The 19,750-nt window shown below is 35.2% G+C and overlaps 1 protein-coding gene across 21 annotated transcripts in view; it reads right to left on the bottom strand.

Annotated features, from left to right (window-relative positions):
• The window catches only part of MBD5 (methyl-CpG binding domain protein 5), a 226,469-nt gene that overhangs the window by 83,027 nt on the left and 123,692 nt on the right, over positions 1–19,750 (bottom strand). For 11 of the 21 annotated variants that reach the window (XM_038565140.1, XM_038565160.1, XM_038565161.1 and 8 more), the window contains 2 exons: positions 10,142–10,186; positions 4,399–4,452 (listed from right to left, as the gene is read on the bottom strand). The exons of 5 other annotated variants lie outside the window; for them this stretch is intronic. The gene's annotated coding sequence lies outside the window, so the exon portion shown is untranslated. The remainder of the gene's footprint in view (positions 1–4,398; positions 4,453–10,141; positions 10,187–19,750) is intronic. 5 more of the 21 variants (XM_038565142.1, XM_038565153.1, XM_038565147.1 and 2 more) reach the window with 1 other exon arrangement.

The following is a 19,750-nucleotide window of genomic DNA, read 5'->3' as shown; positions in this document are numbered from 1 at the left end:
GGTATAATTCCTCCAAACCTTTTTGGAAATCACTTGGGAGCCTCACTTAAGTGGCATGAAGCAATCAAGTACTTAGAACAGAATTATGTTTATTTTTGGCAATGGACACAAACTGAAGTTCTACTTTCAAGAACTGACTCAGGAATAAATTTTAACACATAATAGAGGTGTATGAGGTCCAATTACTCATATTAAATCTTGGCTTTCTATGTTCATTAACATGGACTTTAATATTTTATAGCAAAGAGCCTAGAATGCATTCTTTTATAAAAGCATTTGATTTTGTTTGTTTTTATTATGTAAATTTCCTTAGGATTCTTTAGCTTATAATTTTAAAGTTTTTCCTTGAAGACTTAAAATGTGTAAAAGAATTTTTTGGGACCAAGAATGAAAACACGACAGCGACCTTGATACAATGAACATACCAGTGAATTATGTCTGAGTTTTAAGAATACTCAGCATGGGAGAAACTCTTGGGCATCTGGACTAACTAGGACTCTAAAACACTAAAGTTGGCTTAGGAGGCTTTAGGAACATGAGGACATAAGATGATGCGAGCAATTTCATTTCTGGGCGTATCAATCTAATGTTAAGGAAAAAATTTCCATGGCAATTTAATATAGAGGCAAAGGGGCAGAATCAAAGGATAAAGCTTTTTTTAGTTCTAACCATAGGTACCATTTATTGCAGCTTTTTGTTTTTAAACTTCTAATTAGGATATGTTTTAACAATTTTATTTTTGTAATTTTCAAGATGGATTCTAATGACTCAGATTAACCCATCAGCTAATAAATTAATGACTCAGATTAACCTGTCAGCTAATAAATCAGTCTCTATCGACTTACAAAATATCTAAAAAAGGTTACAAAGCTTTAAGACCATATATTAATTTAGCACATAGCTGAGCAGTATTACTAGCTATTGATTCATTATACTGGTCAGAAAGATACCCAAATTAGAATCAGATGTTGACAAATAAATCATCTATTAAACATAGCAGGCAACTACAAAACAGCCATGAATTTTTACACTAAAAACAAGAGGGACAAATAGAAGGAGTTTGTCAAATTTGTAAGAAAATAATCCTGAAACCCTCATGCAAACTTCAAACTACCAGGCCATTTCCTATTAATAATAACAATTAATAAATAAATCTGAAAATATGACTGCAATGGTAATTCTAAAGCTTCAAGAATGAACACTTCAATAGACAACTGTAGTAGTAATTTTTATATTTTAATCATGAACACTTCAAAAGATAAAATCACTAAAAAGATGCCAGGATATTACAATACAAATGCTATGATTTACCTGTGTTATATGACTAATGCTGAATAATAAAGCAATAAAATTCCATACTATTTCATATTTTCAACCATGGGTTTATATGAAACATTGTCAAACAAGTTCACCACTAGAGAAGTTCTATTTTTTAAAGAAAATTCCTCAATCCACTTTGTATATATAAATATTCATATAAATCATTTTAATATATAACATAAAAAATGACAGCTGCTGGAAATTTTCATGAATCTTACAAAATATAAAAAGCTATAAACAATTAAAAATGAAATTATATTTAACAAAAATGCAGGTTGTGAGATGATGTTGATGTTACTCTTTTTCATTGTTCATCAATAGATAAACAAGGGTAACTAGGTCACAGTGAATTAGTAATTTGGATAATGAGAGTTTTTACAGTACCAATATCTTTTTTTCCCCTCATTGGACTTTACATTTTTTAATTTTTATTTTTTAAAGATTTTATTTATTTATTTGTGAGAGACACAGAGAGAGAGAGGCAAAGACGTAGGCAGAGGGAAAAGCAGGCTCCCTATGGGGAGCCTGATGTGGAACTTGATCTCAGAACCCCAAGATCATGACCTGAACCCAAGGCAGACGCTGAATCACTGAGCCACCCAGGCGTCCCCCTCATTGGACTTTTTAATACTTTGGTTTAAAGAAAATCTTTGTTAAAAAGTGAATTTTATTCTAAGTTTTATGATTTGCTTTCTTATATGTTTATTCATTCATTCACTCATTCAAAAACTCAATCAAGTATCAACTCAAATGAAATCATTTAAATCCTTCATGAGGGCCTTCTATATAGATCAGACATAGTTCTAGGTACTAGGGACACTGCATTTGGGAGGCTTACACTGTAGTGTTGGTGACAGAACAAAAACCTATAAGCAAATACTTAAATAACTGCAGGTCATGTTAAGTGCTATCAAAGAAATAAACAAGGGCCAAAGAGAAAACAAGGATGTAGGGTGGTGGGGAGAGATCTCCTTCGAGACCAGGGAAGTCCTCTTTGAGGAGGTGAAATTTGAGAGGCGTGAAGGATGAGAAAGAAACTGACCATAAGAATGGAGGGTGGGTTGGTGGGGAGTATTCTAGGCAAAGGAAACAGCATGTGCAAAACTCCAGAGCTGAGCATGAGTTGGGTGTGTTACAGAACTGAAGTTAAGATTGATGTTGCTAGAATGTAATGAGGGAAGGGAAGAGGGGTAGCATGAGATGAAGTTGGAGAAGCAAGCAAGGAAGGAACCATGTAGGGCCATCTTATTCATAGTCATGTTTTGAATTTTATTTTATTTTAATTGCAGTGGGAAAACAACTGAGGAGTTGAGTTTAAGCAGAGGAGTGACAAGACCCTAACTGCACTTTAGGAGGGTACTTCTTTTTAGCTGTACTAAGAATGGACTGGGAGAAGCAATCTGCTAAAAGTCTTTGTGATAAAAGCTGACAAAATTTTGGATGCCTGTTCTCAACCGTCTCTTAAAACGACTTCTTTCTATTTAACTGAATAATAATAGGCACAATTGGAATAATTGGAGAAGTGGGTCATATTATCTTGGGATTGTAATAGCCTAGGAAGTGCACATTGGGAGTGGTTACACAGGTACTTTAGACTTTGGAAAGCATAGTTCAAAGTATTCAAAGAGGTAAAAGTGCATTGTAAGCACCTATTATAAGGAAGGCAAAAAAGGTTTTGAAGTTATTAAAAAAAAAAAAAAAAAAAAAAAGAACATTCTGACCATAACCATACAAACAGCCTAAGCCCAAAGATAAAGAAAACAGAGAGAAATCTGTAGAAGCTCAAGGAGTTGTACAGGGAGTTTTCTATGTTGCTGAGCTATAGAGAAGCTGTGTATAAAAGGCAAAAGGAAAGGCACATAAACCCAATTCAGCCTTCAAGACCTTGTGTGATTTGACCTCTGAACACCCATTTTGTGAGTGTCTTTCCCTGAGCATAGTTTATAAGTGTTTCTCTCCAGTCATGTCTTTTTTTCTGTTCCCAGAATATGTCAAATTTATTCTTGACTTTGGGCTTTTGCAGTTGCTGTTCTTTGTTCTAAAACCCTTCTAATATTTGAGCTCCAAAAGCATCTCAAAATGTCATCTTGTTTATTTTCTTCACAGCATATATTCCTAACTTAAATAAAATTACAGCTTATATGTTTATTGCCTTTCTCTCATCACTAGAATCTCAGCAAGAGAGCAAGGACTTTGTCTATCATTTTCATGGCATTATCCTCAGTGCTTATCATAGCATCTGGCACATGATAGGCTTTTGATAAATATTTTTTGATTGGAAAGAAGGAAGAAAGGTAGAAACAAGGGAAGGAGAAATGAAAAGGCATCTGAGAAAATTGTCAAAAAAGTTTACCAAATCCAGAATAAAGTGAAGTTTAGAAAAATCCTAGAGATATAATAGGTACTTTTAAAGTTATGATTGGAATAGGAAGATTAAGGGATACTTGGGTAAACAACTGTAATAATAAAATGAAATTAAAAGAAAATTAAATTTTAATTTTATTTTTTTTCTTGATAAAAAAATAAATCTCATGTCAAAATGAAAAAAATATAACTGATTAAGAATAAATCATAGAGGTCTTTGGCTTCAGTCAAGATGGACTAACAGGGGTGACATTTGCCCTCTTGCTTGAAACAACCCCCACACAGTGAGGTAAAAAATCAGTCAGTCTTAGATGAACTTCTAGGGAATTATAGTAAGTGAAAAAGCCAGTCTCCAAAGGTTATATATACTATAGGAGACCATTTATTTAGCATTTTTTAAATGACAAAATTCTAGAAATGGATAACAGAGTAGTTGTTGCAGGGTTAGCGATGGGGGTAGGGTGGGGGCAAGATAGAAGTGAGTATGGTCAGGGACACCTGGGTGGCTCAGTGGTTGAGCATCTGCCATTGGCTCAGGTTGTGATCCTGAGGTCCTGGGATCAAGTCCTCCACGTGGGAAGCCAGCTTCTCCCTCTGCCTGTCTCTACCTCTCTCTGTTTCTCTCATGAATAAATAAATAATATCTTTAAAAAAAGAAGTGAGTATAGTTATAAAAGGACAAGAAGACGGATTCTTGTGAGGATGGAACTGTACCTTGACTGTGGTGGTGGATGAAAGAAACTCAACATGGAATAGAATTGCACAGATCTGAAAACACACAGGCATACAAATGAATATAAGTAAAATTGGGGAAATCTGAACAAGATCAGTGCTTTGTATCACCACATTCTGGCTATGATATTTTACTAGTTTTACAAGGTATTACCATCAGGGAAACGTGGGTAAAGAGCACAGGAAATTTCTCTTTATTACTCTTCACAATTGCATATGAATCTACAATTAGCAAACATTTCAATTAAAAATAACAATCAACTGGGATGCCTGGGTGGCTCAGCGGTTGGGTGTCTGCCTTTGGCTCAGGGTGTAATCCTGGGATCTGGGATTGGGTCCCACATTAGGCTCCCTGCATGGGAGAGCCTGCCTGTGTCTCTGCCTCTCTCCTTCTGTGTCTCTCATGAAAAAAATAAATAAAAATTTAAAAATAAATATATAAAATATCAATCAATTAAAAGTAATCCAGACTGACAGATTTTAGAATTAACAGGTAAGAACATTAACACAGTTATAATAATTGTATTCCATATGTTCAAAAATAGAAAGATAGATGCAAGATAGTAAAAAAAAAAAAGACCAAAACTGAAATTCCAGAGATGAAAATGATCATTTATGAGATGAAAAATACACTGGATGGGACTAACATTGCAGAAGATTAGACATTGCAGACATTGCAGAAGATAGTATAAACTTAAAGACATAATATTAGAAACTATCCAAAATCTAAGAAAAAAGACTGAAAAAAAAAAGTATCAGTGATATGTGAGGCAATTGAAACGGCTTACTATAGGTGTAAGTGAAACTCCAAAAGGAGGGAAGAGGGTGGGGGACAAAAAAATATTTAAAGAAGTAAGGGTTGAAATCTTCCCTGATTTGATAAAAAACTATAAACTCAGAGATTTATTTTTTAAGATTTTATTTATTTATTCATGAGAGACAGAGAGAGAGAGAGAGGCAGCGACACAGGCAGAGGGAGAAGCAGGCTCCATGTAGGGAGCCTGATGTCAGACTGGATCCCGGGACTCCAGGATCACACCCTAGGCCGCAGGTGGCGCTAAACCGCTGTGCCACCAGGGGTGCCCTAAACTCAGAGATTTAAAAAGCAAAACAAATCCCAAGCACAAAAAGCATAAAGAAAACTATATACTAAGGTACATCATAATCAAATTGTTCAAAATCAGAGATAGAGAAGTCTTAAAAACAGCCTGAGGGGGGAAAATATGTACATAAGACAAAAATAAGGATGACAGTAGATTCTTCAGTGAAAACAATGGATGTGAGAAGACTGTGGACTCTCACCTTTAAAGTACTAAAAACCCAGTCATTTAAAAAAAAAAAAAAAGTACTAAAAAAATCTGTTGGCAAATTGAACTCCAATAAAAAAAAATAATTAAAAAATAAAGTACTAAACAATTCCCTCAACTCTGTCAATCTAGAATAAAATCAAAATATCAAAAATATCTTTCGAAAATTAAAGTAATATAAAAACTTTCAGATATACAAAAGCTGAAAGAACTTATCACTAGCAGATCACCAGTACAAGTATGGTAAAGAAGGTCCTTAAGGAAGAAGCAAAATAATACCAGATTGAAACAAAGATCTTAGAAAAGTAATAAAGACCACTAGAAATAGTAATTATAAGACAAAACATACATCTCTCTCTCTCTTTTTTTACTTTAAGTAATTTCCAAGCCCAGTGTGGAGCCCAAGGTGGGGTTTGAATTCACAACTCTGAGATCAAGAATCAGACGCTCAACTGACTGAGTCACCCAGGCACCCTGAAACGTACATTTCTTATATGTTCTTTCTCTCTTTCTTTTCTTTTCTTTTTTTTCTTTTCTTTTCTTTCTCTTTCTTTCTTCTTTTTCTTTCTTTCTTTTCTTCTTTCTCTCTTTCTTTTTATACTCTTTTATTTAAATTAAAAATATATTTGACAATCTATTTTTTATATTTTTAAGATTATTTATTTATTTGAGAGTCAGTGACACTAGCAGGGAGGAAGGGCAGAGAGAGAAAGAGAAGCAGACTCCCGGTCAAGTGGGGAGCTGGATGTGGGGCTCAATCCCAGCACCTGGGATCCTGACTTAAGCCAAAGGCAGATGCTGAACCAACTGAGCCACACAGGTGCCCTAATAATTGACAATTTAAAAATTTAAAATAAAAAAATCCAAAAGAGGAGAAATGGAAGTACACTAATCATAAGGTTCTAATACTACAAGTGAAATAATATACTATCACTTGAAGGAAGATGGTTGAGAGTTACACAGGTATACTACAAATCTTAAATAACCAATAAATAGCAAAATGAAAAGTTGTATCTATAAAGAGCCATTAAAGGTGATAAAAGGGATCCCTGGGTGGCACAGCGGTTTAGCGCCTGTCTTTGGCCCGGGGCGTGATCCTGGAGACTCGGGATCGAATCCCACATCGGGCTCCCGGTGCATGGAGCCTACTTCTCCCTCTGCCTGTGTCTCTGCCTCTCTCTCTCTCTGTGTGACTATCATAAATAAATAAAAATTAAAAAAAAAAAAGGTGATAAAAAAGGGAATCATAAAAAGTACTCAATCCAAAAAAAGGAAGAGAGAGGAACAAGAACAAAGAAAAGATAGGACAAATATAAAATGGGAAATATGGGGCAAATAGCAAAATGATAGATTTAAACTTAACTATATCAATAACCATATAACTATATCAATAACCATAAAAATACAAATGTCTGGGCACCAAATTAAAAGGCAGAGGTTATCAGATTCTATGTCTGCAATTAGACAGTAAAAAGAAATAAAAGGCATCCAAACTTATGAGAAAGAAGTAAAATTGTCACTATTTCCAGATACAGTACTGTACATAGAAAACCCTAAAGACTCCATCAAAAACTATTCGAAGTAATAAATGAACCAGTAAAATTGCAGAATACAAAATTAATATACAGAAAGTGGTTGCATTTCTATGCACTAGTAACAAAGTACCAGAAATAAGAAATTAAGAAAAAAATTCATTTATAATTGGAATAAAATAAAAAGAATAAAATACCTAGGAATAAACTTAACCAAGAAAGTAACCTCTACGAATAAAATAAAAAGAATAAAATACCTAGGAATAAACTTAACCAATAAAATAACCTCTACTCTGAAAGCTTTAAGACCTGTATTGTGAAAACTATAAAACGTTCATTAATGAAGTTGAAGACGACACAAATAGATGGAAAGATATTTCATGCTCATGAGTGGAAGAATTAGAATTGTTAAAATGTCCATTCTATTAAAAGCAATCTCAAATTTAACGCAATCCCTATCAAAATATCAATAGCCTATTTTTCACAGAACTAGAACAAATAGTATTAAGCTTATATGGAATAACAAAAGACCCTGAATAACCAAAGTAATCTTGTAAAAGAACAAGCAGGAGATATCACAATCCCAGATCTTAAGATATACTGTAAAGCTATAATATCCAAAACACATCATGGATTGTGGAACAAATAGAGAACAGAAATAAACTCATTTTTTTAAAGGATTTATTTATTTATTTATTTATTTATTTATTTATTTATTTAAGAGAGAGAGAGAAAGAATGCATATGTGAGTGGTGGGAGGGGCAGAGGGAGAGAATTTTCAAGGAGACTCCCCGCTGAGTGTGGAGCTCAATGTGGGGCTCAGTCTCACAAAGGAGGAGATCCTGACTGGAGTCAAAACCAAGAGTCAGACACTTAACCAACTGAGCTACCCAGGTACCCCATAAACTCCTGCTTATATGGCGAATTAATCTACAACAAAGGAGGCAAGAATATATAATGGGGAGGGGCATGTATATATATATATATATATTATATATATATATATATAATATATATATACACACACACACACACACACACACACACATACCATATGATTCACTTATATGTTGAGTCTAAAAAACAAACAAATGAACACACAATAGAAGCAGAAACACACTTATAAATAGAACAAACTGGTAGTTACTAGAGGGGAGAAGGGTGGGCAAATGAGGTGAAGGGGAGGGAGAAGTACAGGCTTTTAGTTATGGAATGAATAAATCAGGAGGATTAAAGGCACAGCATGAGGAATACAGTTAATGCTACTGTAATAGCTACATTTGTGGTGAGCAAAGCATAAGGTACAGAATTGTTAAATTACTAAGTCATACACCTGAAACTAATGTAACATTGTATATCAACGATACTTCAATAAGTAAAAAACAGATTTGGATAAACGTCCAAATAAAATAAAATACAATAAAATACTGTGAATGGTAATAAACAAGCAAACAAATGAACAATAAATAAAAATGCAAAGCCCAAATATATGCTGCCCATAAAAATCACAAGTTGAATATAATGACACAATAGATCAAAAATAAAATTGTGGACAAAGGTAAATTCTGTTAACACTAATACAAGAATGCTAAAAGGGGCATTTGTGATAGGCAAAACTAAAAACAATCCAAATATCCATCACAGGTGGACAGATAGATAAACTAATTTTGATACATGTATAAGTGAAATGAAACTCAGGATAAAAAATGAATTATTGATTTATGAAACAAGAATAAGTCTTAAAATGATTATCTTGAGTGAAAGAGGCCAAATGAAAAGAGAATGTATACTGTATTTTCCATTTACATTAAGTTCTAGAAAGTGTAAACTAATCTACTGTGACAGCAGTTTAGTGGTTGCCTGGGGACATCAAGGAGAGTAGGAAGAAAAGGGAGGTAGGGATTAGAAATATATATAAGGAGGGATACCTGGGTAGCTCAGTACGTTAAGTGTCAGACTCTTGATTTCTGCTTAGGTCATGATCTCAAGCCCTAATGATGGCTCTGTACTCAGCAGGGAGTCTGCCTGAGATTCTCTCTCTCCTCTCCCTCTGCCCCTCCCCTCATTCATGGGCTCATGGGCTCGTGCTCTCTCTCTCTCTCAAAATAAATAAATCTTTAAAAATATGAATATAAAGAAACTTTCGGTGGTTATGGATATGTTCATTATCTTGATTGTAGTGATGGCTTCATGTATGTTAATACATCAAGTTGTATTCCTTAAATACATGTTATTGTATGTCAACTATATCTTAATAAAACCATCAAAAATAAATATAGTCAAGGTGTTGAAAATCCTCAAGGAGAGACTAAGGAACTCTTATAGATAGGAGGAGACTAAAGAGACATGACAACTAAAATGTAATGTGGGATCCTGGACTGCATCTTGGGGAGAAAAAGTACATAAATGGAAAAAGTGAAATCAGGATAAATCTGTGGTTTGGTTAATAATATTTTATTTTATTTATTTATTTATTTTTTTTTAATTTTTTTTTTTTTTATTTATTTATGACAGTTACACACACACAGAGAGAGAGAGAGGCGCAGAGACACAGGCAGAGGGAGAAGCAGGCTCCATGCACCGGGAGCCTGACGTGGGATTCGATCCCGGGTCTCCAGGATCGCGCCCTGGGCCAAAGGCAGGCGCCAAACCGCTGCGCCACCCAGGGATCCCAATAATATTTTAATAGTATTAATTTCTTAGTCTTGATAATTGGATGATAACTATGCAGAGTGTTAACATCACGGGAGGATAGGTAAAGGCTATATGGAATGCTCTGTACTATTTTTGCAACTCTTCTACAATCTAAAATTATTGCAAGATTAAAAAAATTAAAGAATAAGTCACTATCTTGGACAGGTGAAAAAGTAACAACAGATTTCTTACCTGCTTTAACAGATCCTTTATTTGTATCTTGACGTATATAACTGCCTGAAAAAAAATGAATGAGAGAAATCTGGAGATAAAATGACTGATTTGATAATGGTAATTTTGAAGAACTATAGAGGCTAGAAGAGATGCTAGAAGACTAGATAATGAAACAGTTTCTAGTTTTTTAAAAAGGAAAATAACATGGAGACCTCAAAATATAAGCTAGTCAGGCTTTAAATCATGCCTTTTAGCCTTGTAAGATTTTTAGAAGGAATTAATGAACAGATAGGTTTACGTGTACTTAGGAAGGAAGACAGTAATAATTGAGCTAGTTTAGTTTTACCAGGAACAAGTTATGTCAGACTAACCTTAATCACTTTCTGAAAGGATTGCTTGCTTAGCAGATATAAAAAAATGCTCTACTCTGGACCTAGTACCTTTGATTTCAAGAAGGTATTTGGCAAAATCACTAGAAATCTTGTGTACCAGATGGTAAAATCAGAGATATTTCAAAAGCTGTATATGTTCGTTGTTCACTGAATGATTATTTACAGGTTTATGACTCAATCTTTAAATTCAGTCTCTTATTGGAATTCTCTATTGGCAGATCAAAAGGCTTTCTCTGCAGTTCTAGCAAGTAAACATTTTCCATTAAAGATAAACTGCACTGAAAGAATGGTTGATGACGATAGAACAGAACTAGGAATTTTTTTTTTTTAAGATTTTATTTATTTAATCATGAGAGACACAGAGAGAGAAGAGGCAGAGGCACAGACAGAGGGAGAAGCAGGCTCCATGCAGGAGCCTGACATCGGATTCGATCCTGGGTCTCCAGGATCACGCCCTGGGCTGAAGGCGGTGCTAAACCACCGAGCCACCTGGGCTGCCCCAGAATTAGGAATTCTTAAAGGAATTTTGAAAAAAAAAAAAATAAAGAAACTTTACAAAATAAGATTAAATGGAAGATAGAGGAAATATAATTTATAGTATATAATATAAAAAAGATTTTTTTTTTTGGCTGACTGCAAGTTCACTAAGTCTTTCTGTACAATGAAGTTGGTTAAAGGGTTAATAAGATCATACTTATCAGAGAGTAATATTTACCCTAAATCAGAATGTGAAATTCTTCTGATAAACTGGAAGCATTTTCATATTTCATTCATCAAATTTCCTTAATTCATAGAAAAAAATGAGAATAAATAAATCTTTGTGAAACAAGAGCTATGAAAACAATGATAGAAAATAAAGAAAATAAATAGGAGGGCAGCCCAGTGGCGCAGCGGTTTAGCGCCGCCTGCAGCCCAAGGGCGTGATCCTGGATACCCTGATCGAGTCCCGTGTAGGGCTCCCTGCATGGAGCCTGCTTCTCCCTCTGCCTGTGTCTCTGCCTCTCTCTGTCTCTATGAATAAATAAATAAAATCTTTAAAAAAAAGAAAAAAAAAAGAAAATAAATAGGAAAAGAAATATTTATTAGTCATTGGTAGACTGTAAAGTCATATTCCTGTTGTCTTTTTTTTTCCTGTTGTGTCTTAAGTGCTAGCCTTACTTTAACTAGAATCAGTTCTAACTATTTTATAACTATATTATGATTCCATAAAATCAGTAATCTTTTAAAATATAAGGATTAGAAGACAGAACAGGGGCCACAGGATAGACATTCATGAATTAACCAGAGAATAATAAAACCAAATATAATCAAGTAGGCCATGTAATCAGCTTGCCAGGGATCGGCAGCCTTTGCTAAATTGTTTGCTTCAATATAAATCCTTTTCCATTTCACATATTTATTTCACAGAGGGACATTAAGAGCCTGAACTAGAATTCTGAGAGTAAGAGTAGAGAGAAGGGATAAATTGAGTAATATTTGGGATCTGAAATAAGCAAGTCTTAGTAAATATATGGATGTGTGGGGCCTGATAGTAATGTAAGGAACGTAGGAAGGGATGGCAAGTAGGTTTTAATTCACACGCTGTATCAGGGCAGAAAAGAAAACAGTACACTAAAATTGGGTAATCTGTGGAAAACTTTACCTACAAAGATGTGGGAAAGAATTAGGGGAACTGACAAGGAATACTGTAAGAACCCAGCGCTAGCAACAAGAGACCTATTATTACCCTAAGCCAGAAACCAGTTTCTGGAAGTGAAGAGGTTGTTGACAGGAGTTGTGTCTTTCAGTAAAGAAATGCAGCCAAACTGTGGCAATCCCTGTAAGAATAAATATCCCAACATCACTCTTGACCCACTTTCTAATCTTCTGTGAATGTCTCTGAGCAAACCCAGTCAGAAGACAGAGGACAACAAATCTCTAGAAGTAGTCTTGCAGTAAAAGGCACAAAGAACAGGGTAGAGAATAAGCAGGTACCAATCCTAACTGATTGACAGTAGTTGCTTGAAACACCATGTAGAAAAGGATTCTACAGTATCATCCAATCTCATTAGGACACATAAGCATGAAAGTCATATGCCTATTATCATAACAGGATGAGGCACTGTTGGCATGTGTGTTCATGAGTCCTATGTCCGTAATAAGCATGAGATGGAGGAATGGTAGCATGTGTGTCATGTTTTCTAACCCTGGGCTATGCAGACTTTCACACTTTTAGTTTGCCTGAATGATAAAACATCTTTAGTAATAAATAAAACAAAAAAAAATACAAGAGAACAAATTTATGAGTGGGGATGACAAATTCAGTTTAGGATATGTTGACTTTGAAATGTGTTGATTCTGAGACGCTCAAAGATGATCCAAAGATATATGGATCTGAAGTTCTATGGGGAATTAGGTTGGAAATAGTTTTAGAATCAATACTTTATATGTGGTAGTTGAAACATAAAAGTGAAGAGAACACAGAGTAAAAAAAGTAGTAAGTACATAAGAAATCAGGAGAATATCAACATTTTAAGAAAGGGGCATAGAAAAAGCCCACAAAAAGAAAAAAGAGCAAGAACAGTCAAAAGGTTATAAGCAGCACCAAGGAAGTGTAGATTCACAGAAACCAAGAAAACAGAATATTTATAGAAGAAAGTTGCCATGAACGTCAAATGTTGAAGAAAAGGCAGTGAAATATAGACTGAAAATTTTCCACTGGATATGACAATTAGATTACTATTGCCCATGGCTAGAGTGGTTCCAGAAATATGATAAGAAAGGAAGCCCAATTTCAATAGGATGAGAAGTTAATGAGAGAAAAGAATATGACTACAGCAAATAATAACCTCTTGAGTACAACGGATGAGGTGAAAAGGAGAATGAGTTGGTAGCTAGAAGGAAACAGGATTAAAAGGATTTTTTTTGAAAAAAAAAAAAAAGGATTTTTTTTGGAGTGGGAAAGTCAATAAAATTAAAGTATGAGGAGAAGAAACTAATGGAGTAAAACTGTATATATTAGAATGAGAGGACTATTAGAGATGGCTGGAACCTGTCCTACCAATGCATTCCTGAGGAAAAATGTCCTGCCCACAGGCCTTGCTCCTCAGAGCACAGGTAACATGGTATAGTTTCTCACCCCTCAGTACAGGTAATTGACTGATTGTAGGCACATAAGTTAGTTATCTATTATGAAACTGTGAGTTGAGCTAATTGGATTCTCTGTTAGGAGTATGAACTAAGAAATATGTAAATAATTGACTGATTAGCAGTATAAAGTCAGATGTAAGGGTGGTGAAATAAAAAGAAAAGGATAGTGCACTCAACACACAAAAACCTCAAACAATCCAATTAAAAAATGGTCAGAGGACCTCAACAGACATTTTTCCAAAGAAGATCTATAGATGGTTAACAGACACATGAAAAGATGTTCAACATCACTAAACATCAGGGAAATGCAAATCAAAGCCACAATGAGATACCATCTTACATCCATTAGAATGACTAAATCAAAATGACAAGAAATAGCAAGTGTTGGTGAGGATGTGAAGAAAAAAGAACACTTTGTGCAATGTTGATGGGGATGTATATTGGTACAGCCAATTGTTTTCCACGATGTGGAAAACAATATGAAGTTTCCTCAAAACATTAAAAAAAATAGAAATACCTTATGATATCAAAATTCCACTACTGGGTATTTATCCAAAGAAAATGAACACTAATTCGAAAAGATACATGCACCCCTATGTTTACTGCAGCATTATTTACAATAGCCAAGATATGGAAGCAACCTATGTACCTATCAGTAGACGAATAGGGGAAACATGACATACACACATGTGCACACACCCAAAGAATATTACATAGCCATAAAAAGAATAAGATTGTGCCATTTGAGACATGGATGGACCTAGAGGGTATTATGGTAAGAAAAATGAGTTGGGATCCCTGGGTGGCTCAGCGGTTTAGCGCCTGCCTTCAGCCCAACACGTGATCTTGGAGTTCCGGGATTGAGTCCCACGTCAGGCTCCCAGGATTGAATCCCACATCATGCCTGCTTCTCTGCCCTCTCTCTCTCTGTGTGTCTCTCATGAATAAATAAAATCTTAAAAAAAAGAAAAATGAGTCCGAGAAAGATAAATACCATATGATTCCACTCATAAGTGGAATCTAAAAAAATAATAATCAAACAGAAAGTAGAATTAGACATATAAATACAGAGAACAAATCAATGGCTGCCAGAGGCGAGGGGATTGGGCAAAATGGGTTAAGAAGAGAGGGAGATACAGTCCTTTAGCTGTGGAAGAGTAAGTCACAAGGATAAGAAGCACAGCGTAGGGTTACAGTCAATGATATTGTAATAGCAATGTAATGGAGAGAAGACAGCTATACTTGTGAGTACAGCAGAACGTATAAACTCATCAAATCACTAAGCTATACACCTGAAATTAATGTAACATTGTATGTCAACCATACTGAGAAATTTTAAAAAAAGGATGTGTAGCAGTAATGGCCCATGTTAAAGCTAAATTTAGAAAAAATAAAAACCATGAGTGGCTAACTGAAGCATCGATAAGGTAGAGCATGAAGAAGCTAGCTCTTAGAGAAAGAGAGGACAAAGATGTGCGGAGAGAGGCAGAGTCTCCCTGAAAGACCATGACCCTCTAAAGGAGACTCAGAGGTTTTCTGAATCTGATACTTTCAAGTTATGGTTCATTGATGTCCTTATATTAACTCCTCTTTTCTTTTAACACGAATGGGTTTCTGTTCTTTGCATCCTAAACTCCAACTCTAGGACAAGGACTAAAGCAAAGTCATGGAGGAGTCAAAGTGGAAAGGGTTGCTTTCAACAAGAAGGGAAAATCCAATCCTTAGTAACCTTAAGAAAGAAAGGAAGAATGGGTATTAAGACAGGAGTCAGAAGAAAGTCTATAGCTCAAATACATTTATCAAAAAATAAAAAAAGATTAAAATTAAATGAAAAGCATTCACTTAAAGAAGTTGGAAAAGAACCACAAAGCAAGCCTAAAGAAACAAGAAGGAATGAAATATAAAAGCAGAAAATACAGAGGACAATATCAACAACAACTACACTAATAACAAGAAAAACAGAGCCAAAAGCTGATTATTGGAAAAGATTAATAAGCAGACTTCTGACAACACTGAAATAAGACAAAAGAATGTGTAAACAAACAAAATACATAATGTAAAGGGGTAAATAAGTATACACTACAGAGATAAAAAAGTAAGAATGGGTATTATGAAAAACTGTATATTAAAATATGTGAAAATAGTTTTGTTGATTGCTTCCCTTGCTGTGCAGAAACTTTTTATTTCAGTGTAGTCCCAATAGTCTATTTTTGCTTTTGTTTTCCTTGCCTCAGGAGACATGCCTAGAAAAATGCTATGGCCAATGCTAGAGAGATTACTGCCTGAGTTCTCTTCTAGGATTTTTATGGTTTCAGATCTCATTGTTTAGGTCTTTAATCCAATTTTGAAGTTGTTGTGTATACAATATAAGAAAGTGGGACAGTTTCATTCTTTTGCATATAGCTGACCAGTTTTCCCAACATCATTTGTTGAAGACACTGTCTTTTTCCCAATGGATAGTCTTTTCTGCTTTGTTGAAGATTAACTGACCATATAATCGTGGGTTTATTTCTGGGTTTTCTATTCTGTTCTGTTAATCTATGTGTCTATTTTTTTTTTTTTTTTTTTTTTGCCAGTACCATACTGTTTTGATTACTACAGTGAAGGAAACAATCAACAAAACTAAAGGTGACCTATGGAATGGGAGAAGACATTTGCAAGTGACATTATCAGATAAAGAATTAGTATCTGAAATATATAAAGAATTTATACAACTCAACATCCAAAAAACAAATAATCCAAATGAGACATGGGCTGAAGACAGAAACAGACACATCTCCAAAGAAAACATACAGATGGCCAATAGACACTTGAAAAGATGCTCAACATCATTTATCATCAGAGAAATGCAAATGAAAACCAGAAGGAGATATCACCTCACACCTGCTGAATGGCTAAAATCAAACACACAAGAAACAGTAAGTATTGGCAAGGATGTGGAGACAAAGGAACCCTCTTGCACTGTTGGTGGAATGCAAACTGGTAGAGACACTCTGGAAAGTAGTATGGAACGTCCTTAAAAAATTAAAGATAGAACTATCATACAATGCAGTAACCACACTACTGGTATCTATCCTCAAAATAGAAAAACACTAATTCAAAGGATACATGCACCCATATGTTTACTGTAAAATACTCAGCCCAATGTCCATTTACAGATGGATGGATAAAGAAGCTGTGGCATATAAATGGAATGGAATATTATTCAGCCATAAAAAGAATGAAATCTTGCCATTTGCAATAACATGGATCGAGCTAGAGAGTATAATGCTAAGTGCAATAAGTCAGTCAGAGAAACACAATACCATATGATTTCCCTCATTTGTGCAATTTAAGAAACAAAACAAACGAGTGAGTGAGAGAGAGAGAGAGAGAGAGACAAACCAAGAAACAGACTCTTACCTATAGAGAACAAACTGGTAGTTGCCAGATGGAAGTGGGTGGGGGAGAGGTGAAACAGGTGATGCGTATTAAGGAGTGCACTTGTGATGAGCACTGAGTAATGTAGGCTTGAAACTAATATAACACTGTAGGTTAACTGTACTGGAATTAAAATAAAATAAAATATTTGAAAATAGAGATGAAATGAATAAATTCCCAGGAAAATATGAAACATCACTATCATTACAAAAAGAAATAAAGAACTCAAATAAGTAATAAAGAAACTAAAGTGGTAGTCAAAGACTACCTCTGTCTTTAATATTTTTAATTTTTTTTAATTAGGTAAACTCTATCCTCAACCTGTGTAGAGACCCAAAGTCACGACCTAGAGATCAAAACTCACTGGCTTTACTGACTGAGACAGCCAGGTGCCCCAAAGACCACTTCTCTTAAGAAACCCCAGGACCAGGTTATGCTGGTAGGTTCTACCAAATTTTCAAGACATACATAATTCCTATTTCACGTAAGTTGTTTCAGAGAACATGAAAAGAGCAAAAGGTACCCAAGTTATTTACAAAAGCTAATAAAATTCTGATCCTAATAAAAGATAAAAATAATACTGCAAAAAACTATCTAACCACATGGTGAAATTAATATGACAGAAAACGAGAATAGGACTTCATGTGTTTGTTGATACAATAATGTGTTTGCTATTTGCAAAATCTTAAATCAGACTTGTAACATAAAGCAGTAAAATGTATATGCAATAAACGAGAATAATACCATTGACTAAATTTCTACCTTAAAATTATAAGCATGACCTTTTCTTTCCAATTCAGAATTATAATATGTTCTCAGTGATTTTCAACTCCTCTTCTTACTCCCCATCTGTCAACTTCCTTTCCTGTGACTGTACTGTATCACTGCTACTAATGGCTTAGGTGTGTCAGGGTTAAACATGAACACCGTGAACATCTGCTCAGTCTCCAGTTTTTTGAAGAGGAGGCTGGGCTTTCCTTTCAAAGTTGGTGGACTTCAGGTTAGAAGATCAGACTTCCCAAACCAGGATAAAAGTGAGAACAGATCCGTGTCCTGGACAAGGAGATATCTGCTATTGGCTCCCCAAATCTGGTATGTCTGATTAACTTGAGCTAGAATAACTTAGAAGCACTGGTTTATAATCATAGGAATGAATGAAATTAGCTGTATGTTCCTTTCTGTTGATTTTTGGGTATATAATCTGTCTCATTATGGCTTCACCATCTATTTCCTGCTAATCGGTGAAGATGACATCAGGCTAGAGATGTCTTTGGAAAAGAGGGATGTCAGTCACAGACCATGTTGCTTTTTTGTTTTGTTATTTTAATCAGTAGGGGAACCAGAAAAGTCTGGTTCATGTATTGTTTACTTTCCTTAATTCTAGACTTTTGACTTGAGGTGATTTATTTCTTTACATTAGTATCACAGGGATTAAAAAGGAGATTCGGAAGCCTATGGAAAACAGATTAGGTGGACATAAATTTAAAAGATTAGATAGGGGGCAGCTCAGGTGGCTGAGTGGTCTAGCGCTGCCTTCAGCCCAGAATGTGATCTGGAGACCCGGGATCGAATCCCACGTCAGGCTCCCTGCATGGAGCCTGCTTCTCCCTCTGCCTAAGTTAAGTCTGTTCCTCTCTCTCTCTATCTCTCTCTCTCTCTCTGTGTCTCTCATGAATAAATAAAATCTTTAAAAAAATAAAAGATTAGATAGGAATATTTTCCCATAGGATTGTCAAACTTCAGTTCCCTAAAACATGCAGGTAGTACTTCCCCACCTCCCCACCTGTCCTCCCGTCCCTCTATCCAGTAACTCTTACAGGAGTGAGAGCTGAATAATTTGTTAGAAGCCTTTTATCTTTACCCTTTTTGGCCTTTATATAACCAAAAGGATATCAGAAGGTCTGTGGCTTATATTGTTTCTGGAGCTAAGGACATCCCAGTAATGCAAAACTAAAAGAAATATACCATAACTCCTAGGAGAGAATTATAGAGTATATAAGAGGTTGAAGGTTAGTAAATTTTAAAAAAATTATTTATTTTTAGGAGGGGAAAGAGAGAGAGAGAGAGAGAGAGCACGCGCATGAGCAAGTGCCAGCTTGGGCAGGGGGAGGGGGGGAGGGAGAGAGAAACTCTCCGGCAGAGTCCTCATTGAGTGCAGAGCATAACAGGGGGCTTGATCTCTCGATCATGACCTGAGCCAAAACCAAGAGTCAGACGCTCAAGCTCATTGGACTGAGCCACCCAGGCGCCCTGGCAGTGAATGTTTTTAACTTAGTTTTAAACTGCTTCAATTTGTAACTACATTGAATGAAGAAATGAAAGTGAATCAATCTTTCTTTGTAAATATCTCATAAGTGAATATTGGACTAAATATTTATTTAAATATATTGAGATAACAATTCAGAAACTCCTCATAACAAGTGAGAATAGGACAGATTTTACAAGTGCTGTCTATACGCCAGGCCTGACAAACACAGGGCAGCCGTCCTATAAAGGATGAAGAGAACTTCCTCCAATAAACTAGTGTAGGGCAGACCATTTAGCACCAAGTCAGAGCTCAGGCTACTTCTTCTTGCTTTAAGCTGTTGTTTCATTTAGAGCCAAAATACCGATATAATACTATTAAGAAGTAATTTGGAAAGATGCTCAACATTATTAATTATCAGGGAAATGCAAATAAAAAACA

The sequence above is a fragment of the Canis lupus genome, chromosome 19 (genome assembly GCF_011100685.1).
Source record: "Canis lupus familiaris isolate Mischka breed German Shepherd chromosome 19, alternate assembly UU_Cfam_GSD_1.0, whole genome shotgun sequence".
In the NCBI taxonomy this organism is placed as follows: domain Eukaryota; kingdom Metazoa; phylum Chordata; class Mammalia; order Carnivora; family Canidae; genus Canis; species Canis lupus.
This window is presented reverse-complemented; position numbering and strand designations above follow the sequence as displayed.